Below are 27,039 nucleotides of genomic sequence, written 5' to 3' on the forward strand. Positions count from 1 at the left end.
ATGTCCCTCAAAAAATTAAAAATAGAACTACCATATGGTGCAGTAATTCTAATTCTGGATATTTATCTGAAGAAAATGAAAACACTAATTTGAAAATATATTTGCACCCCATGTTTATTGTAGCACTGTTTACAATAGCCAAGATATGGAAACAACCTAAGTATCCACTAATGGATAAATGGATAAAGAAGACACACACACACACACAGACACAGACATACACACGCACACACACACAATGGAATACTACTCAGCCATAAAAAGAATAAAATCTTGCCATTTGCAACAATGTGGATGAACTTTGAAAGCACTGTGCCAAGTAAAACATGTCAGACAAAGGGACAAACATTGTGTGATTTCAATGATATGCAGAATCTAAAAAAGCAAAACAAATCAAAACAGAACAGAAACCAAGTTCATAGGTACAAAGAAAAAATTAGTGGTTTCCATGGAGTTGGGGTTTAGGCAAAATGGGTGAGGGAGGACAAAAGATACAGATCTCTAGTTATAAAAATAAGTAACTGATGGGGTGTAATGTATAGTATGGTGACTATAATTTATACTACTTTATTGCATATTTGAAAGTTGCTAAGGGAGTAAACTTTAAATGTTCTCCTCAAAAGAAATTAAAATTAAAAAATAAAAGCATTATTCTGAGAAGTGGCCCCTAGGCTATAACAAAAAATTTTTTTTCATATCCCAGGCTAGGGGTCGAATCAAAGCTATAGCTGTCAGCTTATGCCACAGCATAGCAGGATCCAAACTGCCTCTTCGACCTATATATATCACAGGTCATGGCAACACCAGATACTTAACTCACTGAGTGAGGCCAGGAATCAAACCCACGTCCTCCTGGATACTACTCGGGTTTGTTACCACTGAACCAAAGCAAACTATGGAGTAAGAACTCCATACCAAACTTGATAAAAGGGTCCAGAGTGGAAAACAGCTAACCCCCACCCCTGCGTAAGGTAACCAACATCTAGATTACTCTAAGAACTCTTTTGGTTCAATAAAAATAATCAATCTACAATATGAATAATTGGGAAACAACCTTTCAAGATAGAAACAGATATATCAGGTGACTGTAAGATCTCCAGACAGATTTAAAGATAAGACCGGGAGGATAGAGCCCAGAATACTGACAGCGTTTTTGGGTGAGTTTTAGGTGGTACTCTTTGTAGGTCGCAACTTCATTCCTTCAGAGCTGAAGCCAAAAAATTAGAATCTTTGTGACTGCTTTCTCTTCACACCACACAGCCAATCTATTATCAAATCCCTGTTTCTGTATCTTCAAAATATATCTAGATTCTGGTCATCTCATCCAATTCACCATTGTTATCTGGCTCCACGCCACCATCATCTCTCACTCAGATAATTAAATAGACTCTCAACAGCTCTTGCTATTTCAGGCAAGGCCTGAAACTTTCATAAAGTATCAGAAGCACATGGCAAAGGCACAGAACTAAAAATACGTCTTGCAAAAGTCTGCAGAAGTCTTCTAATAAGACATCCCTTGGGTTCAAAGGAGAAATGGAAACTAAAAGGTTCTGAACATGATGCACAAAAAAAATATACCTCAAAATAACCATCAGCCTGGGGCTGCTGGCATTGCAAATTTTTTTTTTAAATTGCAATAAGTCACCAAGTCTCAAAGCCCACTCGTGATGAGAGATGACAATATGCACAGGTAGAATTTCATTCCCCAAACGTGATGAATTTCTCATGCGAGCTCTCCCAGGAATTTCTTTGCCAGACACCATCTTCAGACATCTGGCTTAAGACCGACTGGGATTCTGGAGAAGCAGAAATCAAGTTCCCCCTGTCTACCCTCCTTCCCTCAGATCCCACTGTCATCTCTTCTTTGCCAACATTAAGTAACGGGTTCTGGCAACATGTATTTGCCTGGGACTACTTCGTTAGCATTGGCAACATGTGTTTCATTTTTAAATGTCATGAGTGATAATTATGTGCGACCTGGGAAGTCTTTACTAGTGAGAGACATCAGAGCCCAGAAAGAACTGTACCCACTGTAGTGAACTTCAGCTCCAGGTACAGCAAGCGAAATATTCTGGACATAATTTGGAAGGGAACAGAAGAGGGAGTGAGGTTGCAGTTTTGAATACAAAGTAGCCCTGGAATGTTTTAAAATAAAGCACTGTTTAGGCATGTTTCTGGGTCTTCTGATCCAATATATTTACCCAACAGCCTTCCTGGGGAACTCCATAAAGAGTGATGTTTCAGAAGTAGCCTCTGGAAGGTGGGAGCAGGGCTTCCCAATAGGATGCTGATTAGCTTTTCAAAGGAGGATAGACATGCCTAGACATGGGTAAGCAGGGGCATAATGATGAAGTCCAATGGGTTAAGAAATCAAAAAGCTAAATGCTATTGTGGGGCATGCTGTGGTTTCATAAGGAAGAATTATTGCTAAATAGTGCTCAGCTCTTGCCTTATTCCCCAGGTTTTCCCACAACATTGAAATAAATTACCTAAGAGTGAGTATGAGAGAAGAAACTGAGTATTCAAATCCATTTCCTTTCTTCCTTTCCACACAGAAGCATAGAATGGAGTCTTCCTACACACCATAAAATGTACCAGAGCAGTACTGTCGGTGACGACGTGGGTAAGGAAGGCAAACAAGGCATGTTTTTGCTTTATTAGTAATTTAAGGGCTTTTTGATTCCCATATGTTGGATTCATTTTTCATTTGGTTCAAAACTCAGGTAGAAAAAGATAGCTGTTATATACAGGAATCCCCCAAATCCTATGCATTAGCTGTTTGATAAATAGCTTCTTTTAACAATCCAAGGTGATATGGGTAAAGAGCTATGATGACTGAGACAGAAATAGATCCTCTTCTTGGGTTGGTGGACAGAAAAACAATTTTTTTTCTTTTTTTTTTTCCTCTTTTTACAGCCACACCTGCAGCATATGGAAGTTCCTGGGCTAGGGGTCGAATCAGAGCTGCAGCTGCAACACTGGATCCAAAACCCACTGAGTGAATCCAGGGCCTGAACCCACAACCTCATGGAGACAACACTGGGTCTTTAACCTGCTGGGCCGCAACAGAAACTCCAGAAAATTTAACTGAGGGAGTGAAACATGAGGTGGTCCTTGAAGAGAGGTCTCTCTTTACACATGAGGAATTGGGAAGAACAAAAGCAAAAGACAAAAAGCTTCAATAGTAGGATCCAACCACTTGAATAGAGGCCTGAAAGCATGAGAATGTGGAGCATTCCATAAACATGGAGCAAAAACCAGTTAAGTTTGACTAATACACAGCAGGGTCTTGCAAACCACCTCAGTCTAAGGACACTGAATTTCAGTGAAAAATAAGGAAGTACTAAAGACATATCAGCAGTTCCAAATGTAGTGGGAATTTATCTTTGGATATCTGTAAAATATAAAAAGAAATCCTTATGAGAGTGTACTTATTGGCCATACATAGTAAAGTTGGAATAATATGAATAAAATAGCATGGCCCCTATTTAAAGAAACTGAAATTCATAAAACTCAATGTTCTTTTAACATAGATGATCAATTTCACACAATTAAATACGACGCAGTCCTTAAGATGATACTTTTGAAAAGTACTTAGTGAAAGAAAAATCCTGAAGATATATTAAATACGAAAAGGAGGACTCAAAATATCGGAGTAGAATCTCAACGTTTGAAAGAAAAAGAGAAAAAAGAAAATATATGTGTATGTGTTTAGAAATGCAAAAATTGAATATAATAAAATGTAAGATGCATTATTTATGGAGCTAAAATTATGAGATTGCTTTTATTGTTTTCAAATTCCCCACAAATTCATAATGTTGTTAACAGCATTTGTAATGCCTTTCAAGACACAGTACTACTAGTTTAAGAATCATTTACATATCTGATTTTGGATGACAAATTGATGACATTCTTACTACTACATATTTCTAAAAAATTCAGTGGGTATATATTAGTGATAACAATAGAAAAATAATGGCTTCCATGTATTTTCAGAGAGCTTTATCATTTATATACATTCTCAAATGGCATACAGTGTCTCCAGGGCCACTGCGTATATTTGGTTTCATGCTAATAACCAACCATGTGCTTGACGAAATTGTATTCCAGAGAAAAGTCTTCTCATCTATAAAGTGTGGAGAATAATTCCTACTTTATAGGACTTGTGTGAAGATTTAATTAAGTAATGTAAACAAAGCATTTAGCACAACTTAGGAGCTCAAAAAACTATTTCTATTCCCTTGTTCTGCTGAGAGTAGAGGCTAATTTAGAAAATCTGTAACTGACAGCTCAGATATATGTATCCTTTATTCAGTGGCTAAAAGAAACATTTAAAATCTGTAAACTTGATTATTAGTACCAGGCAATAATATAAATACTATCTTTTTTATTGAAGGAACCAAACTGGTTCTAACCTTTGGAATTCCTATGTACATATTTTAAACCAATATTGGTGATACACAGTCATATAAAAAGTAGTGTGTTATTTTAGATGTACTAATTAGTCTATCTATCTATAATTAAGGGGAAAAGATTTTATTTATGCCCAAACACCTTAATGCTTAACGGTGATTAAATGATGCCGAACATTAAACTGAAAAATGTAAAATTCGAATATTCAGATGGTTGCAAATCCACAGTAGTCTTGTGTTAAAAAACTGAATTCTCAATAGATTTTTTTTTCTTTTTTCCCCTTGTTTTGTCTAAAATTTTGGTCCACATACTAATAAAATTGAGTTTAATTATGTCAGTTTTCATTAAAATGTGCTCTAACATGCTATTTTGTGGTATAGAAAATTCAACACCATTTATTTTTGAAAAATAGTTACTATGGATAGGAGATCCTTGATTGATACATACAGTTTTCTCTCACTTTGAATATGACCTCTGTTGCTTCTGATGAGAAAACAGATATTGAATTAGGAGAATTTCTTTATACATGATGAGTTGTTTGACGTTTAACACTTTGGCTTCACTATGATAATGTCTGCAGAGTTCATATGTTTGGTTTCTTTAACAACTACATCTAGTTAAATGATTATTTTAGGGTGAGAGGGGTCTGCCAAGCTCATCATTCTGCCCTTCTGGAAATCTTGCCTTCCATGATATGGTCTCTTACTTGCGAAGAAAAAACAAATCACAAACTGTAGCATGTCATTTGACATACCATGTTATCAATTCTGCATTGAGTTTTTTCATGCTATGATGTGTGATGTCATTAGTTCTTGCTTTATTTTAGTTAACATTAAGAGTCACCATTCTTGAATTTTTTTTCTATATGTATATCCAGAATCTATCATTGGCATAACTTCTCTTTTTCTTTTGTCAGGATTGTAATTGCTTGGAGTTCCTGCTATGGCAGAGTGGGTTAAGAATCTAGCTGTAGCGGTTCAGATCGCCATGGAAGAATGGGTTTGGTCCTCAGCATACTTCAACTGAGTTAAAAGATCTGATGTTGCTGCAGCTGTGGCACAGGTGGCAGCTATGGCTGGGATTCAACTCCTGGCCCAGGAACTTCCATATGCCGTGGGTGCAACCATTGAAAAAAAAGGACCGTAATTGTGACACCTCCTTTGATGGCTTCTGCTTACTTCCAGTCTTCAAAACTCAGCATCGCTGTATTAAAACAGTGTGCCCTCTGCAAGTCTATTAACCTCTCTAAAAATAAACTTCTTCATCTGCAAAGTGGGATTGATATTGGTAACAACAAGGATTATTGTGAAGATTAAATGAGGTAAAATGTTTAGACCAATGTCTCACACACAGAAAGTATCAGTAAGTGTAAACCCTTAGACCCTTAGTAGATCAGGCTTGAATCCTCAGATGGATGAGAAAATTATACATCATTCATTTGTGAGATGGGGTGGAGTGGTATTTCCCATAAAAACCAACAATTTACTCACAAAAGCACATATGCTTAACACATACCAATTTCTATCCACAATTATATACGATGAGAAAAGGTAAAATTAAAAATCAATGACTTAGTTACGATGGTGGATTAATGGTGGATTGAATTGATTTTAGGCTTATTACATAAAATGTTAGTTTTTTTTTTTTTGAAGCTTCTTTCACCTTGAAATATTTCAAATTTATACACAGTTTGTCCTCCATCTGCTACAAGCCTATTCTCAACCAGTGTTAATTAAACAGTCTTATCTGTTCTCAGCATATACAGGAAGAAGAAATTACTTCTGGTTTCTTCAAGAAAAGTTTTATCTAGCCTTCCCAGGTCTGAACCTCTACCATGCCCTCCTTATTGCCATATCCCTGATGTAATCATACAATTTATTTGTCAGATCAACTGGGTACATGAATTACTCATACATGTGCCTAAAAATGTATTTACACAATCTGAGAAATCACTCCAAATAAATATTAGGTTCATATTTCTCTTTATACACTTGAAGTTCTCTTTCAGTATAATCAACAGCATACATCTCTCCATTGGGAATCCATTAGGATTGGTAAAGCGTGACTTTTATTTGTTATTCTTTTTTTTTTCCAGAAGAGTTAGTATTTTTTACTTAAAAAAATTATTAGAGGATAGTTGATTTACAATGCTGTGCCAATTTCTGCTGTACAGCAAAGTAGTTACCCAATAATACACACACACACACACACACACACACACACACACACACACACTCCCTTTCTTATATTCGCTATTCTTACGCATAATAAAATCTTGGTGCCTCTCTCTAGCAATAAAAGGAATAACATATAATGTTTGCAAATTCTTAGGAAAAATCTACCTAGAAACTATCTTTCCTTGTTATTTTAAAATTTTCATGACAAAATAGAAACAAATACGACTTAGGGTCTGAGAGTTCTCAATAAATTTAACCCTTCAGGTTTTCTCCCTGAATTCTGAACCAACTATGACAATAGTAAGGCATACGGGGAAATAAATAAATGTCTTTCTTTTAGCTTACATGGAGAATGGGACTTACATCTGTATACAAGACAGATAGGAGACACACTTGAGCCTCCAAATCTACATCTGAGTAGTGGACGAATGTTGGTGCAGACTTGAAAACCTGAAAATTTTCTCCTAGAAGGATCAACTCAGTAAAACTCAGGGAGGAGTAAACCAGAAGTAAGGCCTGGCCTAGAAAATGGAATTGGACCTGATTCTCTGCTTCTGAAACTAACCCAGATTCCTGCAAAGGAAACATCTATGTCCAGAAGAGTTGAAATCACCCTGATGATCCACCCATTGACTGATTTCTAACCAAGGCCTCTATGTCACAGCCAAAGATCCTTTTCCTTACCTTCCTCATCTCCCTTCATTTTGCTAGTGCTATTTCTTTCTTGAATGAAAGAAAGTGCATGAAACAGTTTTCAAAATGAAACTCATGTACTGTACTTAAATGCATGGATGATAATAGTAAACTTTTTTTTTTTTTCTTTTTTGGCCACCTTATGGCACGTGGTGTTCCTGGGCCAGGGATCAGATCCAAGTTGCAGTTGTGACCTATGCCGCAGCTGCAGCAACACCAGATCCTTAACCCACTGTGCCAGGCCAAGAATCATCCCTGAGTTCCAGAGACGCCACTGATCCTGCTGCTCTACAGCGAGAACTCCAGCCAACATTTTTTTGTATAGTTTCACCATGTGCCAGACACTTTTCTAAGCATTTCCACATATTAATAGAGTTAATATACATGAAAAAGCCCTAAACAATTGGTACTATATCCCCATTTTACAGATGAGGAAACTGAGGTATAAAATGGATAAGGAACTTTCATTAGGTTACATAGCTAACAGTATGGGGCTCAGATCAAACAGTAAGCACCAGTCGAAGTTCTTAAGCATTATCCTTTACCACCTCTCCTAAGAGAGGCTGATAGACAGATCATAGATGCCAGATGCAGAGATATCAATTTATTCAGAGCATCAAATCACAGTACATGACTTTAGGTCATTTAAACTATTGTAAATAAATAAGAGCATGCATAAGAATTCTGAAATAAACTGTGAAACACATAGACAATGAAAATGATAGGGAAGGGGTGCTTATTACTGGATTGTGGCAGAAGTGGATCTTTCCAGGGAAAGGCATTCATTTCTTTTCCTTGATTTCATTTTCTGACTTAAAAGACTATTTCTCATTTTTACATTGCTATAGAACAAAGCCAAGATTTATGTTTTATAATTTACATAGCTATTTCCATGTAGATTTAATAGTAATTAATTTAAAAAAATGTCTACCCATGGGAAGGAAGAGTTTGGAGTTTCTAGGAGTTCCTGCTGTGGCACAGCAGAAATGAATCTGACCAGTATCCATGAGGATGAGGGTTTGATACCTGGCCTCAATCAGTGGGTCAGGGATCTGGCATTGCCTTGAGCTGTGGTATAGGTCACAGGCATGGTTCAGATCCCATATTGCTATGGCTGTGGAGTAGGCTGGCAGCTGCAGCTCCAATTTGACCTCTAGCCTGGGAACGTCCATATTCCACAGGTGTGGCCCTAAAAAAAAAAAGAAAAAAAAAGAGTTTGGAGGGTCTAGAAGTTTGTGGTGCCTCTTCTAGTTATGTATCCCCTCTCTTTCTATGCTTTTGCTTGTAATATCTTGGTACTTACATATAAGTTTTAATAGCATAATGAGGGAAGAGCTTAACCTTATCTATACAGAACTCTATTTCATTGGTTCTTTTCTATCTAAAAGTTTGATACAATGCTGTGGAAAAATGTTTGTGTGCAGTCAAGAAGAAATTTCTTGACTACTCAGTGTAACAAATGCAAAAAAAAAAGTTTCATTTTTAGTTAAATCCTTTTACTTCATTCTGTGAGTTTTTCATCCCACTCATCAGTAATCTCAAAAAGTTACACTTACTTTCTCAACTTGCATAGTTTTAAGGAGATTAGGGCAGCTTTTATCTCTTCCTTTTAAATGAATCTTGCAGAATGCAATCATAAACAGCTTTGAGAAGTGGGTATAGTTTTAGACCATTTGTTAGAAACTAATAATAAGCCTAGTTACTAGATTTCTTTGAAAGTTACTATTGCTAACTACTCTCACTTGTGTCTTAGGAGTTTCTGAATTTCGTGTTATAAGAATTAATGAACTTAATTCCTCCTAGAAGCTCCCACTGGCAGTCCATATCTTTTATGAAAAATAAATAAAACACACAGAACTAACAATTTACCATCTCACTGTTTAGGAAAATATGAGCATAAAAAGTGTTTTTCCTCTAGTGTATGATAACTTTTAACAAGAATAATTTGTTAGTAGGAAGCAGATAATTTTTTTAATTAGATCACATCCACCTCAGTAGTTCAGGTTCTCCCCAAATAGTAACAATTCAACTTAAATCTTTCTTGACAAAAGGAGAAATAGTACACTTGTGACTAAATTAAATTAGCCCTGAGAAATGGTTATGTCTTCTCAGTCACTAAATATGAGAATTTAGTACTCACCTATCTGCTGTGGGGTCAAAAAAGGAAATAAACATTCTGGATCCACACAAACTTCAGATAAAGGAACATGGATACAAGATGGCAAGTTGCTCTGGCCATTTGTGAAAAAGGTGTTTTCTTACCCAAGCTGTAAACAAATGGAAATTCATTACTAGATCGTCTGAGAAAGACAAATTACCTAGAATTTATGGGAGAGTAATTTCTTTCCTTGAAGTCATGATAATGAATCTCCATTATCCAACATTTTTAGTTTACCCTCCATCCTCAGAAATTGGAACAATGATTAAAGTCTCCAGTGAAAAATAACTCCCATCTTCTTTCCTTGATTTCTCTTACATACCAGGAAATGGGATTCTCTTTGCGCTTACCTTTGCTGAGTATAGGATTTTAGAGATGAATGTGCCACCTGTTAATGCTATTTCTAAAAGTTATTCACTAGTCTATTATTATTAATTAAGTTCTGGAGTAAGAAATTGAAAAGCTAAGCAGTTCTCAACTTAAAAGCACATTATGGCCCCAAACATTATCCTTTGACTTTGCTTTATTTAAAATTTTAAATATATTTTTCATAGATGTAATATTATAGTCATCCACTTCCCAATTAGAACCATAAAAGCTTAGTTATTAGGGTAACCAATCAATAAATATATAGATTTATAATATCAATAATACACTCACTACTTGGTATTACATTTTTGTCCTTCTTTTTTATCTACTAGCATACCCCAGGACTTCTTTTAAATAAATACCCAAATGAAACTGTGACATCTTTAAAAGACAATATATATATGTGTGGATGTTATCACTGGCATTGTCTGTAGTACCAAAAACTTGGAAACCATACAAGTGTCTATTGATAGGTGAACGGAACTAGATTTATATAAATGTGTAAATGCTATGAATTAGAATATTTGTAAAATAGTATAGCATACTAACTTTAAAGTAAATGAAGTAAATCTACATGTACTAACATGGATAAATCTTAAGACAAATTGTTGAGAGGAAAAAAGAAGGCTGCATAATAATACACATAATATAAATAATATTAAATATATAATTTAGATAATGTTTAGAACCACCCAAGCTGGCATATATTATTGATCCATACGTGCATATATAGTAGAAGTATATGAACATGATGATAAGAACGCACACCCACTTGGGGATGCGGGCCAACTCTAGAAGGGAAAGGAGGTAATAAGCTTTAGATTGGAGGGGACAGAGTTTCACATATATCAGCAATATTCTCTTTTTAAAAAAATCTAGTCACTTATGATGGAGCATGATAATGTGAGAAAAAAGAATGTATACATGTATGTGTAACTGGGTCACCATGCTGTACAGTAGTAAGTTGACAGAAGACTGTAAACCAGCTATAATACAAAAAATGAAAATCATTATTAAAAATAAAAAAATTAAATCTATAAATGTTTCAAAACAAAACAAACCAAACAAAAATCTCACCCTTTCAGGCAGTCCATAAGGTGAAAATCATTTTCTTAATAATTCTAAGATGTTACTTTTTTTCCATTGCACTGACATTTGCACAGATAGTTGAAAAGCAATGTGAATAAAACCGCTGGCACCTTAGTGTGATTCAAGCCAGTGATACCAAACTGTACCCATAACCCATTCACAGCAAATGTGCCAAATTCACTAAAAAAAAAGAAAAAAAACACCATTTAAGAAGAAGAAAAAGTGTAATGTCATTAAATCTCCAGTCCTGAGTGGACATACTTTTTGTATTTTATGTGACAAAAATGGGAAATTCACAGAAAGCTCTTTTGCGAATTCTAGAGTATGAGGACTGTCTTGAGGAAAAGCACTCGTGGGATCATTTGAGCTACAAGTTGAACTAAGTGAATTTTTTGTGGAACACTACACTGGCCTTTCTTTAGATTCTTTCTTAATTTGATAAGCAAAAAATTAAATCTGGTATATAGTTATTTTCATTTGTATATACTAGCTGCAACTGGGGTTTGATTATGTTGGTGCATTTATGTCATTGCATTTCTTCATCTATGCATAATCTATTTGTGTCATTTATTCATTTTGAAGGGGAAGGTTCTTGTCAATGTATATGAATTCTTCATATATAAAAGATGTTATTCCCACTTTCTGTCATACTTATCACAAACATTTTCCCTTAAATCAGTATATTTCAAAAGCCAGTTGTTTAAAGTGTCCAATGACTGACCCATAAGATAGTTGAATGTTCAGTATTTAAATGACTCTAAAATAATAGTGTGCCACAATCCGTTAAGTTCAGAGCAAGGTCAGCCTAAGAATGACCTATTTTGGAGTTCCCGTTGTAGTGTAGTGGAAACAAATCCAACTAGTAACCATGAAGTTGTTGGTTCGATACCTGGCCTCTCTCAGTAGGTTAAGGATCCGGTATTGCTGTGAGCTGTGGTGTAAGTGGCAGACATGGCTCGGATCTGGCATTGCTGTGGCTGTAGTTTAGGCTGGCAGCTATAGCTCCAATTTGACCCCTAGCCTGGGAACCTCTGTATGCCATGGGTGTGGCCCTAACAAGCAAAAAAAAAAAAAAAAAAAAAAAAAAAAAGACATATTTTCAAGCCATTTTTATTTATGTCCAAGCTAACCTGATTTTATCTATGCTGCATTATTCTCACTCAGATGCCAATATACTTTTCTGATGGGAAGAAAAACAATGGAGTTAGTAGCCTTGATGATAATTGAACATAACCTTAACTATTAGTCAAATAAGTGGTGTCTCAGTGGACATATCAGCTGTCAGGGAGCTTATGGCCGAAAAATAGTTGAAACTGCTGTTTTAACTAAAAGAACTAACTCTTGGAAGGCACGCGTACTAAATGATGAGCCTTTATCACACTTTGTGGTTATTGGTTGTATAATTACCTATCTTCTCTGCTAGACTATAAGCTCCATGAGAACAGGTTTGACTTGTCTTGCTCATGCCTGTATCCCAGCACATAACTGTTGAATGCATGGATGAATGAATATCAAGAATAAAGCAACCATGTGGCATATTTCACTATGTGCTGCCTTAATAGTTAAGAGCAACGGGAAGTGACTTTTTTGTTTGCCTATAAGTGACTTTGGTCATGCAGCTTTGCCATGACTGTTTAAATGAATCAAATGTTACAGAAACAATCTCCCAAACTCTTGAAAATTTATTTTATTTATTCTTTTTGCTTCTTCCCTCTTAATGTGGAAGACACTTTGAGCAGAAAATTTTATAATCTCCTGAGAAATCTTGCTATCCATGGTGAATTGTTTTCTTCCCTATAATACAAATAAACTTGATTTTTGTCAAATGAACAGAAAATATTGAGTTCTGACTTAAAACTAATTACACATAAACCTTCAGATAAGGACCTATTATAGCTAAAGAACCCAGTGGCTGTGCCATAGTTACACTGCTTTATTTATCTATTTCTAGTGGAATGTCTTGACCAGGGATCCTGAACACTGTCTGAATGTGTTGTAACACGTTATTTCCTTCTTTGGTCTTCTTTGTAAAATGACAATTGCCTTTCCCCTTCTCCTACTCTCTCTTATATTAATCATCCCAGTACATGCAACTAAAGAGGGAGGTAGCAGGATCTCAGGCATTCCCTCTCAGATGATCCCCACTGTGGGGCAACCATCATGGTTACCATGCTTGGACACTCCTGAGCTGATCTAGGACTGTAGTTTCATTCATTCTCCTTGAAAAGATAAGTCTCAAAATTTGTCAGACTCACCATCTGGAAACCAGAATGCCAGTTTCTTAATTTGAATTAGAAGACACATCAAGGAGTTCCCACTGTGGCTCCATAGGTTAAAGACCAGAATACGTCTCTGTGAAGCTGTGGGTTCCATCCCTGGCCTCACTCGTGGGTTAAGGATCCGGTGTTGCCACAAGCTGTGGACTAGGCTGCAGATGCAGCTTGGATCTGGTGTGGCTGTGGCACAGGCCTCAGCTGCAGCTCCGATTTGACTCCTAGCTCAGGAATCTCCATATGCTGCAGATGCAGCCATAAAAAGAAAGAAAGAAAGAAAGAAAGAGAGAGAGAGAGAGAGAGAGAGAGAGAGAGAGAGAGAGAGAGAGAGAGAAAGAAAGAAAGAAAGAAAGAAAGAAAGAAAGAAAGAAAGAAAGAAAGAAAGAAAGAAAGAAAGAAAGAAAGAAAGAAAGAAAGAAGGAAGGAAGGAAGGAAGGAAGGAAGGAAGGAAGGAAGGAAGGAAGGAAGGAAGGAAGGAAGGAAGGAAAGAAAGAAAGAAAGAAAGAAAGAAAGAAAGAAAGAAAGAAAGAAAGAAAGAAAGAAAGAAAGAAAGAAGGAAAGAAAGAAAGAAAGAAGGAAAGAAGGAAAGAAGGAAAGAAAGAAAGAAAGAAGGAAAGAAAGAAGGAAAGAAAGAAAGAGTTAAAAAGAAAAAAATAACACACATCAATATTTTTGCCCATCAGCCAGGTCCTATCTTTTCCTATAAGCTAGACATTCAAGAAGTGAATTACAAAAACTTATTTGGTGATCATAAAAGAACAGATGATTAGCTGTTCTTGAAAACTATTTCACTTAAGTTGTAGGGAAGTCTATCCACACCTTAACATAGAGAAACCCTCTTTAGAGACAGTGCTCCAGCCTGCCAAATTAAAACTCTTTCCTCTCTCCTCTTAGAAGGCTGTTATGTATGCATATACATTCTGCCATTTGATTGCTTTTAGTAGACACAAAAAAAGCAACTATATATAACAAAGCATAAATCAGTGCACATTGTTAGTAGATTACAACATCCCATGCATCACTAGCTTTTGGGGTATTTTTTTTGGTATTTGTATTTTGTACATACATATAAGTAGTCAGTAAATGTTAGCAGCCATCATTACATTTTTGCATATCAATGCCTATCACAGACCTATAATTTCCAAGGTAGAGATCAGGGTCAAATAAACTATCTAATAGGATATTTTTCTTACTAAATTACCATTGTTAAGCAATGCATTATCATGCACATATAGAAAAAGTATACAATGCTTTATTTGTAAGTTTTATCAGTATTTTTAGATCTTTGGGAGTTCCTATTGCGACTCACTGATAATGAACCTGACTAGTATCCATGAGGATGTAGGTTTGATTCCTGGCCTCGTTCAATGGGTAAAGGATCTGGCATTGCCGTGAGCTGTGGTGTAGGTTACAGACATGGCTCAGATCTGTTGTTGTTATAGTTGTGGCACAGACCAGCAGCTGCAGCTCTGATTTAACCCCTAGCCAAGAAATTTCCATATGCCATATGCCAAAGGTATGGCCCTAAAAAGCAAAAAAAAAAAATTAGATCTTTATGTTAGTCATGTTTTACAGTTCAATTTCAGCAATGAAATCATATTTATCAATCATTTGAAGACTGTCTTAAATTTTGACACTCAGTTCTATAATGACAATGACTATAATCATTAATAATTCATCCTCTTCTAGGATTGTGATTTTATACTAAGTAGGCTAGAAACAAAAATCACACTGTGTACTCTTCACATCATATGGAAAATGGAATAGTAACAAGAGAGTTTAAATTAACTCAGAAGGCATCTTTAAACCAAATCTAAAACACTAATTTGGCATTCATTTCTTTAAGTACTTTCATTCACTGTAAAGCCAGTTCTCATGATCATTTAGCTAATTCTACTATACAAAATTTCTCATAAGTATAGCTAAATATTTTCAATCTTAGGAGATTTTATTGTAATCAAAGTTAGAATGGTTACAAATAAATTTTTTGCCACCTTGGCATCCAATCCTCTTCCCCACCAAACAATACTCTGATTTTCTCTGGAGAGTTCACTCCTCCCAAATCCTTAACCATATATGGCTGGGATGGGACTAACTCCCATGTTCAGCTGATTGGTTCAAGAATGGAATTTTTCCCATTGGGGGCCAATAGCCAGAAAAAAGCCCCATGCACGGCATGTGCACAAGCTACAGTAATTGATATCATGCCTTTAAAGTGTAAGGCTTGCCTTAGGCATTTTGTGACCAGAAAGGGAGCCATTAGGTAGGGCTGAGGATAAAGCTGACAGGAGTGGAGGCAGAGCAGAGAGACAAAGAGAAGCCAGATCTTGGCAACATTGTTTAAACAGCTGGCTGGATCAGTCATGACCCAGAGCTAGCTCCACCTACCACTAGACTTTTAAGATAAAGACAGTGTATAATTTTTTTCTTCATGTGTTTGTTTTACCTGTTTGAGTTTTATTTTCCATTGCATGGAATTAAAAAATTTCTAACTGACACGGAAATGAACATGGAAATTGACTTCAGAATTATATGGAGTTATAATACACGTGGTTTAAGAGGTAACACAGCAGATAAATTCATTTCTGCATTTAAAAATATTTGAGTATTTATTCCAGGCAGTGGAGTAGTGCAGAGGATACAGGGGTAAACAAAACATGCATGATCCCTTTCCTAGAAATGCCCTGCTTACATTCTAGCAGACAAGGAAGACATTTAAAACCAATTATACGTGAATTCCTTCAATTTTGCAAGGACTCTGAGGAAGAGGAATAGACTCTCATGGCGGCTCATCACAGGGGACTAGATTAGTCTGGTGTGTCTTAGTTCCCTAGGGTTGCCAAAAATAAATAAATAAATAACCACAAAATGTGGGGGCTTGAAACAACAGAATCTATTCTCTCACATTCTGGAGGCCAGAAGTTCAAAATCAAAGTGTTGGCAGGGCCCTCTGAAGGCTCTAGGGAAGAATCCCTCCATCTTCTCAGCTGGTGGTAGTTGCCAGCAATCTTTGGCATTTCTTGGCTTGTGCCTCCAGCACTCCACTCTCTGTGTCCCTTGTCATATAGGCTTCTTCCCTGGGTCTTTGTGTCTCCAAATCTCTCTCTTCTTAAGGGATTAGGACTTTAACAGATCTCTTGGAGGAGCCAAGTCAATTCACAGCAGGGGGCCTAGGAAAAATTTCCCTGAGGAGATCATCTCCAGCTGACATCTAAGGATATGGAGAGAACAATAGGGACATATATTCCTGGTTTATGCTGCCATTTCCTGCTGGCCTGATATTTCTGCCATGGCCCATGGCTGTCCTATGTTACCTTCCAGTCATCTATCTTCGCATCTCCATTGACACTTTATGGGAGAGAACCTGTACAAGGGCAACTCCTAATAATGATGGTGATAGAACCTCTGGGGCAGTCACTAGGCCACCTGACAAATGAATCCTGCTTGTGCTTTTATTCATTAAAAATAGTTTTATCTAAAGCGTGGTAAAGCAACTAGGAATATCTATTGCTCTCTCTCCACACACACACACACACACACACACACACACACACACACACACACACGAAACTGTATTTAATGTTTCTGGAAGAAATAAGCAGACAATCTATTTCCTACCTTTAATTTTCATTGCTAATGTTAAACTATTAGCACATAAATTTTGTTAATTGCAGAAACCACTTTAAAATTTTCTCAACTAAATGTTCTCAAAACAAAATTTAGACACACTGCTATTAACATTTCCAAAGGAACCCTGGGTTTAGTCAGTTTAAATCAGTGAGTTCCCTCAGTGACTAAGAGTTTTTATTCTGAACATAAACAGCCTTGTCCCACATAACCTTCTCTCCTTCTTCCCACCCACTGGTGGCTGAATTCATTGTCTTTCCTTCCAAAGATGATTAGTAGATGAACTTTAACATTGTAGGAAGTTCCCACTGTGGTTCAGCAGTAAGGAGCACGACTAGTATCCATGAGGATTTGCATTTGATCCCTGGCCTTGCTCAGTGGGTTAAGGATCTGGCATTGCCAGGAGCTGTGGAGTAGGTCACAGACACAGCTTGCATCCTGTGTTGCTGTGGCTATCTTACCTACCTGCACTCCTGGCCCCAGTGCCTTCATTCCTAGGTCTCTTCATCTGAGGTCTTTTTCAGGTGCCTCTATTTTTTTTTTTTTTTAATGGTTGTACCTGTGGCATATGGAAGTTCCAGGGCTAGGGGTCGAATCAGTGCTGCGGCTAAGGCCGATGCCACAGCCATGGAATCATCAGATCTGAGCCACATCTGCAACCAACACCGCAGCTTGTGGCAATACCATGTTCTTAACTCACTGAGTAAGAACAGGGATCAAACCCACATCCTCAGATGCTATGTTGGGTTCTTAACCTGCCGAGTCACAATAGGAACTCCTCAGGTGCGTCTATTATTTGAACAAATCTCACCATGATTGTAAAACATTTTATTAGGTCATGGGAACAAAATATTTTAATTATGACATGCGTATGGAATCTCACTATTATTTATTGAATCAGGTATTTCACTACACTCATTTTGCTGTGTATTTTCACAACTTTATAAATAAGGTATTATTACTTTGCTTCATGGATGGAGACAGCTAATCCCCAAGGTCACATAGCAAGGAGATATGTTCAGGTAGAGAAAAAAAACCTAAGTTTGTCTAACTTTAAAGTTTGTGTTTTTTCCATTAATGCCACTCTTAATCTTCCCCCAAATCTCAAAAACAGAGAAAATAACACTTACATACTTTTAAAAGTATGTCCTACATTCTTCTTTTAGTTTGATATCCAATAGCTCATGGAGCAATACTCTTAGTTTTGTGCTTCCATAAAACTAACATTCCAGGAGCAAGTTTTCCTCATTAACATTAGTGAGCATATCTTTTTTCCTTTATTTATTTATTTTTAGTTGAAGTATATAGTTGATTTACAATATTGTGTTACAGGTATATAACAAAGTGATTCAGTTATATATATGTGTGTGTGTATATATATATATATATATATATATATATATATATATTTACATTTTTTGATTCTTTCCCATTATAGGTTGTTACACGATATTTAGTTCCCTGTGCTATTCAGTAGGCCTTAGCTGCTTATCTATTTTTGCCACAGTATGTTGAAGTTCCTGGGCCAAAGATCAAACCCAAGCCATAGGAGCAACCCAAGCCACTGCAGTGACAATGTTAGGTCCTTAACCCACTGCACCACAAGGGAACTCCACTTACCTATTTTATATATAGTAGTGTGTATCTGTTAACCCCAAACTCCTAATTTATTCTTCCCTCTCTTCCTCTTTGTTAACTATAAGTTTGTTTTCTATGTCTGTGAGTCTATTTCTGTTTTGTAAATAAATCCATCCATACCAATTTTTTACACTCCACATATAAGCAATATCATATGATATTTTTCTCTATATGACTTACTTTGCTTAGTATGATAATCTCTAGGTCCATCCATGTTGCTGCAAATGGCATTATTTCACTCCTTTTTATGGCTGAGTTATATTCCATTATATATATATATACACATACATATATATATACACATATACATATATATATATACACACATATATATCTCACATCTTTATCCATTCATCTGTTGATGGACATTTAGGTTAATAAACGTACTTTTTAGCACCTACTATGTACCTAAAAATGAACTCTTCCAGGGAGTTACAATCTTCAAAGAAAGTCAAGATATAGAAGATCATTATCTTAGAAATCTTAATTGACTACTGTTTTCGAGGTAAGGTCTAAACTCAATAGAACTGCATGATCTGGTTTCGCCTCAAATTTTTAGCTTTAGTTTTTGCCAACAATAATCCTCTTTCCCCTACCCAAAATTTGAATATATAGTCATACTAAAATTCAAGCTTGTGAAACCCTATTTCCACCCTCACCTATATCTCTGCCACCTCAGGCAACCATTTGACTGGATTTTCTTCTATTATCTCTGATTAATTTGTAAGGCCCACCCTGACAGTGCTTGGAACATAGACTATCCTCCACAGTTTATAGATAGGCAAAACCAATAATGCTTTTGTTGTCTGATTGTTGGTGGGTTGGGTATTTGATTGGTCTTTCAATGAATTCATTTATTGAGGAACAGATTTTTCTATAAGTAAGCATTTCAATTCTGTGACCTCTGTGACTGTATGCACATCAGGGAAAAGTTTGCAATTTCTCTTCCTAGAATAGCCAATCACAGCAAACAAACAAACAAAAAGCCTTTTGGATTTTTTACAAAAATTGGTTTTTAAAATAATCATAGGTAATCAAAGAGAAACTATATCATTAAAAAAGCTAGGGACTAATCGTACAACTTTATAGATTCTACATTAATTAAAGTGATATTTATTCATCCTTCTACCTCCCAGGCAATATTCTTCCATAAACACGTTTTAAAAATTTGCTGATCTACTAATAATCCTCTCTCGTAACTATTAAAATGCTAGTTAATAATAATGTGATAGGACAATTAATGCAATATAATTCCAAGTTTGGAATTTTGGGGGTGAGACCAAATGTTTAAAGTTTTAATTTATTATTTAATGGTTTGTCTCTTTTCTGAATGTTGGCATTGTATTTCTTTTAACGAATGGTGCTATGTCTGGGCATGAGGCAACCAACTTTAATTTGAGTTACAATATTTAATATCACTAACAAAATATTTCAGTGGAAATACTCTGCCTCAGACTGAACCCCAAAGTCTGAGAAAACAATAGCTCCCAAATATGTTCCAGATCTTAAAGTGAGAGGTTCTATACAAATTATGCTCTGCCAAAATCAATGTGATAAAAAGAATATATATATATATGACTGGGTCACTACTTTGCTGTATAGCAGAAATTGATAGAACATTGTAAATCAACTATGATGAAAAAATAAAAATCACATTAAAAATCAATAAATCTTTCAAGTAAAAAAAAAAAAAAAAGAGGGGAGGAAAAAACTCCTTTGGAAACAGTTCTTGAAGTGCTGAAGGCGTCCCTCTCACCAAGCTAAGGGAATAATCTACAAAGTAGGGAGATTAACAGAAAGTGAGTGAGAGCAGCTGCTGGTGGGCTAAGAGTTTCCTCCACCTCCACCCATTCCCAGCTGGGAAGGATGAGTATTAACATCACAGGGCCTACAAGGGGATCACTCTGAGAGTCTGATGTGTGTCCTTTGGAATTTTAGCTCAAAGCAGCAAGCAAAACAAACAAACAAAAAAAACCATGCAAACAAACAAAACCGCAATATTGCTAGGGAACTCTATCTTAAGAAACAATGTGGAGTTCCCTTCATGGCTCAGTGGTTAATGAACCTGATTAGGACTCATGAGGATGTGGGTTCCACCCCTAGCCTCGCTCAGTGGGTAAGGATTTGGCGTTGCCATGACCTGTGGTGTAGGTCGTAGACGCTGCTCGGAGCCCAAGTTGCTGTGGCTGTGGTGTAGGCCAGCAGATGTAGCTCTGATTCGGCCCCCAGCCTGGGAACCTCCATATGCCGCAGGTGCAGCCCTAAAATGGAGAAGAAGAAGAAGAAAAAAAAAAGCAAAGAAAAGAAACAATGTAGCAATGAAGCATACATTTCCCCTCGGGTCCAGCAATTTTTGCTGGTCTTTGGGAAAACACAAACCTGAGGTCCTGTTAAATGGACTTTCCTCCAGAGGATGAATTTTCTGAAGAACAAGGGGAGCCTAGAAAGGTAATCTGTGTGAGAAACCAGAACATCAGTAGGTGAAGGGAGGGTGAAAAGTGACCAGCCATAAGAGAGGCACTTTCCTAGACAAAAGATGCCCTGACGAAATCTCTAAAAAACACAAAAAGTGCATTCCTGCAAGTTCAGCAACTGTGCCTCAGTCCCCAAAGAATCAGCCATGAAATGCAGTACTTTCCCCCAAATCCTTCTTTCCCTGAGCTCAACCCTGCTGGGATCAGAAACACTGGCTACTAGACAGAGAAAGGCTATGAAGCCAGGATGAGGGGGGAAGAAAAAGAAATAAGAGAAGTCAGTTCTGCTCCCTTCATGCCTGTAGGTTTGAGCTGAGAAGAAACTTGAAGTTGAATGACTAAAATTTTGCTTATTATACTTATGCCAGAGAGACATTTACATTTGCTCAGATGTGCTTTGTTCTTTGACTAAAAAGCATGAGAAAAGTTATGAGGCCAGTGGGAGATTTGATGTAGGGAAGAAAAGGAATGAATTCACTGAGTTTAATGGGCAGTGGTAAAAATAAAATAGAAATTATGCTCTCTAGCCACACCAAGTTCAGTAAAACAATTACATGTTTATCAGTCATTTACTATGTACTAGTCATGGAGTTAAGTGATTATATATATATATATTCCCTTCATCCTCTTGGAAGATAGTATTATTATCCACTTTTAAAGGTGAGGAAATAGAAGAGTTAAAGACAGTGCTCAAGGTCATCTAGATATTACTATGCCACTCTGCAGAGGTGATATTCCTACAGATGCAGCCTCTAAACTCCACCTTAAGCTCAGAGTATACGAGGTGATGAAATAGATATTCATCATTTTGTTTCCAGCTCTGTAATGTTCTCCTGAAGCACAGAGGTAAGATTTTGCATCTAATAATAAATGCACCTATATTCAGCCTATATACAATGTACCAGCATATAATATGCATTATATATTAACTCTAATATCCAAAAGTTCAAAAGGAATTATTGATTTTATTTTACATACTTACTCAAAAAGGTTGAATATCTTGCCTGAGATTTTATAGCTAGTCAATAATGATGCCAGGATCCAAATGCAGTTCCGTTTGATTTCAAGAATTGTGCTCTTTCCACTATTCCCTACTATTTCTCATTATGATACAATTTCATACTATTTTCCATAAGACTCCTCAAAAAATGAAGACTAGAAGTACCATATGGTGCAGATATTTCATTTCTGGGTATTCTCCCAAAGAACACAAAAACACTAATTTGAAAAGATACATTCACTCATATGTCCATTGCAGCATTATTTATTATAGCTAAGCATTATGTATAATGGAAACAACCTAAATGCTCATCGATGGATGAATGGACAAAGAAAATGTAAATGTAGTATTTATATAGAACAGAGTAACACTCAGCCAAAAAAAAAAAAAAAAAAAAAAAAAAATGGGAGTTCCTGTCGTGGCTCAGTGGTTAACGAATCTGACTAGGAACCATGAGGTTGCGGGTTCGGTCCCTGGCCTTGCTCAGTGGGTTAACGATCCGGCGTTGCCCTGAGCTGTGGTGTAGGTTGCAGACGCGGCTCGGATCCCGCGTTGCTGTGGCTCTGGCGTAGGCCGGTGGCGTAGGCCGGTGGCTACAGCTCCGATTCGACCCCTAGCCTGGGAACCTCCATATGCCGCAGGAGCGGCCCAAGAAATAGCAACAACAACAACAACAACAACAAAAAGACAAAAGACAAAAAAAAAAAAAAAAGAACTCTTGCCATTTGCGACAACATAGATGGACCTTGAAGGTATTATGTTATGTGAAATAATTTAGATGGAGAAAGACAGATATTATATGACTTCACACATATGTGGACTATAAAGAAACAAACAAAAACCAAAACAAACACATAGATAGAGAACAGAGTAGTGGTTCTCAGAAGGGTAGGAAATTAGGCAGAGGGTAAAATGGGTAAAAGGGTCAACTGTATCATGACAGATGGAAACTAAACTTTCAGTGGTGAACAGGCTGTAGTGTACACAGAAGTCAAACTATAATGTTGTACACATGAAATATAATGTTATAAACCAATGTTATGGTAATTTTAAAAATTTATAAATTAAAAGAAGACATACAAATTCATGACTGAGGATACAGAAGCCAAAGATTTTGTCAATCAAGTTAAAATGGCCCACTTAATATTTTTGCATAGATTAAATAATTTTTTATATTTAATATCAGAAATATATGGGAGAATTATTACTTTACTGATAGGAGTTATAATCCCACAAAAATGAAATGTCCATGGACGCAAAATAAATGAATAATGCTGGCAAAACTACAGCCTATTTGCATGCTTTCTCGGCTTCGCAATATCATTCACAACAATGGAGGTCATTGGGTGGATGTAAAAGAACAGAAACTCAGATGGTGGTTGTCAAGATTAAAATGGTGAAAGAAATAGTGCCTTCTTTACATTTATTTTCCCAAAATAATAAGAAAGCAATGCATAGACACAGCTAACACACTTTTAAGAACACATCATGTCAATTTACAAATACGGAAAAATCATAGTAGAAAACTGCTAGCTAGTTACCAGTTATAAAGTAAGTATGAGGACAAAGTGGGTTTTTCCTTTGTTTCTTTTTTGGTTTTGTTTTTTGCTGCACCCACAGCATGTGGAAGTTACTGTGCCAACAACTGAACCCAAGCCATAGCAGGGACCTGAGCTGCAGCAGTGACACTGGATCCTTAACCTGCTGAGCCCACTAGGGAACTCCAGGACAAAATTTCCTTGTAATGTTTAAGGTATAAAGCACTTTCACAGCCATTTTACTTGCCACTTTGTTAAGAGAGCATTTTTTTTTTTGACCATAATAAAATTCCAAGATAAGAGGTACTTGGTGTCAAAATATTTTGTATCCAAGATCTTAACAGTTGCATCATTTCCATCAGAGCTTTTTAGAGCAGAATTTATAAGCCATAATTATTACAAAGTAATCTGAGAACAGAAGTTAAAAAGACAAAAATCACCTTTGTGATTGGTTATTACCCATATTTACCCATTATGTAACTATGATTTTATATATGTTTAAAAGCTGAATTATAACCAAACAGCCACAATTACATTTACATTTTCTCTCCTTCCTTATAAGAAAAATAAAATATAAAGAATATGGAAGTTACAGTCATCATCCAGATTTTTGAATCGCTTATCTCCTAAATCTAATGCTCATATTATATGGATAACTCTGAGGGAAGAAAATAAGCACCACATTTATTCATTCCTCATGTAATTTCCTTCATGATTCATTGATCAGGCTATTTTCAATTAGTTGGAGTACTTTCATGACTGTTTGACTTTGCAAGATAATATGATTCATACCTATTTGAAATTTTGATGCTGTTTGGTTAAAATGAATACGGGCTAAACAACTATATTCTCACCAATGAAATTTGTTCTCATTGATCTGCTTTATCTTTCAAGAAAATATTTTCAACCCACTTACAGAAAACTAAAATTTTAATGTAATTCATATTTTGCCACAACTCCCAAATTTTGTTGTCTTTTTTAAGTTATAATAATAACATTACTGAAAATTAAGACCACTTTACTTTTTCCTCTGCAATTCATTTTTCTTTTATGTATTTTCCTGCTTTATTACACTGGCTAGGATCTCCAGCACCATGCTAAATACAAGTGCAAGGAACTGATAGCCACACATTGTTCCTGACCTTAAGAAGAAAAAAACCAGTCTTCTGCCACCAACAATGATGTCAGATATGCCCTTTATCAGGATTATGAAGTTCCCTTTTATTCCTAGTTTTCTGAGTTGTGTTTTTGTTAAAAAACAGGAATGAATATTAGATTTTGCAAATTTTTTTTTCTATGTTGAGACGATGATATGGTCTGTTGATGTTGTGAATTGATTTTTGTGATTGATTTTTCAATGTTAAATAAATCTTACATTCTTGTGACAAGCCTCACTTTGTCACAATTTATTATCTTTGTTATATATTGTTGCATTTGATTAGCTAACCTTGTGTTAAACATTTCTGCACTCCATTCCATGAAAGATATTGGTACAGAGTTTTCTTTTCCTGTGATATCTTGTCCAATTTTAGTATCAGGGCAATGTTGGCCTCATAAAATTAGTTGAAAATAATTCCTATTTATTCTATTTTCTGGGGGACTTTGTGTCAGTTTGCATTATTTTTTTCCTAAAAGTTTGATAAAATTCACAAGTAAAGCCATCTGAGCCCAGAGTTACTTTGCAGGAAAGATTTAGGTAAGTAGTTAAGTTTCTTAAATAGGTATACATTTATTGAGATTAAATAATTCTTTACAAGTGTGTTTTGGTAGTGTGTCTATTTCAAGAATTGTCCCATTATATCTGACTTGTTGACTTTATTGTCATGCATTGTTCAGAATATTTCCTTATTATCTTTTGGATGATTATAGGATTTGCAGTGATGTTTCCTCTCTCATTCTTGACACTGTTTTCTTTTTTCTTGACTAGAAATTTATCAATTCATTGATCTTTCCACAGTTTGGTTTCACTGATTTTCTTTTATTATTTTCATGTTTTCTATTTCATTAATTTTTGAGGGTTTTTTATTTTTTTTAATTTCTTATCTCTACATCTTTGGATTTAATTTGCAATTTGATAACAGTATGTCTTTGATTTTTGGCATGGTCCTCTCCAGTTTATTCTCTGAAAATATTTTGGTCTGTCTCTCTCTTTGCATCTCTATCTTCCATGGTGCTGTGGCACAGCAACCTCTGCCTCCCTGAACATCTGTTTCCTAAACTCAGCAAGTCTACTGAACCTGGCCTGGATTTCTCTTTTTAAAATGCAACCCGAAAACAGTATCCAGGTAGTAAGTCAGGGGCAGTTACAGCGTAACGTCATCTGTTTCCTTTCTTTCAAGATTTACAGTTCCCTGCTCTTTCTTTCCCAATGTCTGAAAATCATTGTTTCAATAATTCTGTTCATTTTTCTTGTTTCTGGGAGGGCAATTCCCATAGCCATTAATTCTTTGAGTTTTGAAGCAGAAATCTTATCAAAAATACATTCAACAAACAGAATTACACAAAAATAAAAACCAGAAATGTTCTTCTTTCTTTGTGCCCAGTGGCAATTTCAGCATTTTTTTGAAATTTTGTTCCTATGCAAAATAATTATATATTTAGATACTTTTTGTTTCACAAAGATGCGATTATAAAAGGTTTTCCTTTGAAATATAGTTATTTTTCTTGCCAATGAGCATGGATAAAATTTTATTTCAGTATACACAGCTGTGCTGTTAGATTTTAGACTACTGCATTACATTCTATTGCATGTCTTTTCCTCATTTTACTTAACATTTTAATTATTTCCATTTTTCTCTATTAAAAGTAGTGGTACAGTATGCATTCTTGCATTAATGCTTATATACTTTTTGTCACATGTACATGAATTCTAAGAAAAATTCTTAGAATTACTCTATCAAATATTATATGAATTTACAAATTTAATAACTATTGCAATTTTCAATTCTTCTCTCTAATGTAGTTATGCTTCCTGTGAATGGTAGAACAGGTTATAGGATTTTAAAGCAGTTGCTTAATGCTCTTCATATACTCGGCTGAATAAAACAAAATCAATGTAAATAGTCTTATCCATTAATTCTCCCTAAGTACATAGCCTTCACCTATGTAAGGTTTGCATATAGAGAGAGAGAGAAAGAGGGAGAGAGAGTGAGAGAGTGCCACTGATTCAATATGGTCCATTTTAGAAAGTCACTCCAAATGTGCTATCAAAAAAATTTTTTTAAACTAATTGTGGGTAGAAGAAATTTAAGCATATGATAAAGGTGAAATTGATTCACATTCTCGAAAACCTTGTTTTTAAACATCATGTTACCACTTTATATTTAGGTTCACATTTCTTAATATATTCCTTTCCTTTTGTAGAATGGGTTATTCTACCAAAAACAGTGTATCTTAATATATCTCTTTATTTTAATAGTACCTTGCACTATTAAAAATAGCTTCACTTTTTATTTTATCTCAGAGCACTATATATAAACCTGATATCTCACCCTACATGCATAACTAATTCCTTCATTAAGCCAACTGGAATTTAAGGCTTGAAGACTGAGCTGAACTAAAGCCATGCTAAATCAATTCTTACTAGTGTC

General features: G+C 35.8%; 1 protein-coding gene across 1 annotated transcript in view; it reads right to left on the reverse strand.

Moving 5' to 3' along the window:
* Positions 1-27,039, reverse strand: part of NOL4 (nucleolar protein 4) — a 701,612-nt gene that overhangs the window by 636,883 nt on the left and 37,690 nt on the right. The window contains exon 3 of the mRNA XM_084964462.1: positions 9,424-9,550. The gene's annotated coding sequence lies outside the window, so the exon portion shown is untranslated. The remainder of the gene's footprint in view (positions 1-9,423; positions 9,551-27,039) is intronic.

The sequence above is a fragment of the Sus scrofa genome, chromosome 6 (assembly GCF_054392235.1).
Source record: "Sus scrofa isolate SSC_HxYL_T2T_F1_AM1 chromosome 6, Sscrofa_HxYL_maternal_Yorkshire_Landrace_v2.0, whole genome shotgun sequence".
In the NCBI taxonomy this organism is placed as follows: domain Eukaryota; kingdom Metazoa; phylum Chordata; class Mammalia; order Artiodactyla; family Suidae; genus Sus; species Sus scrofa.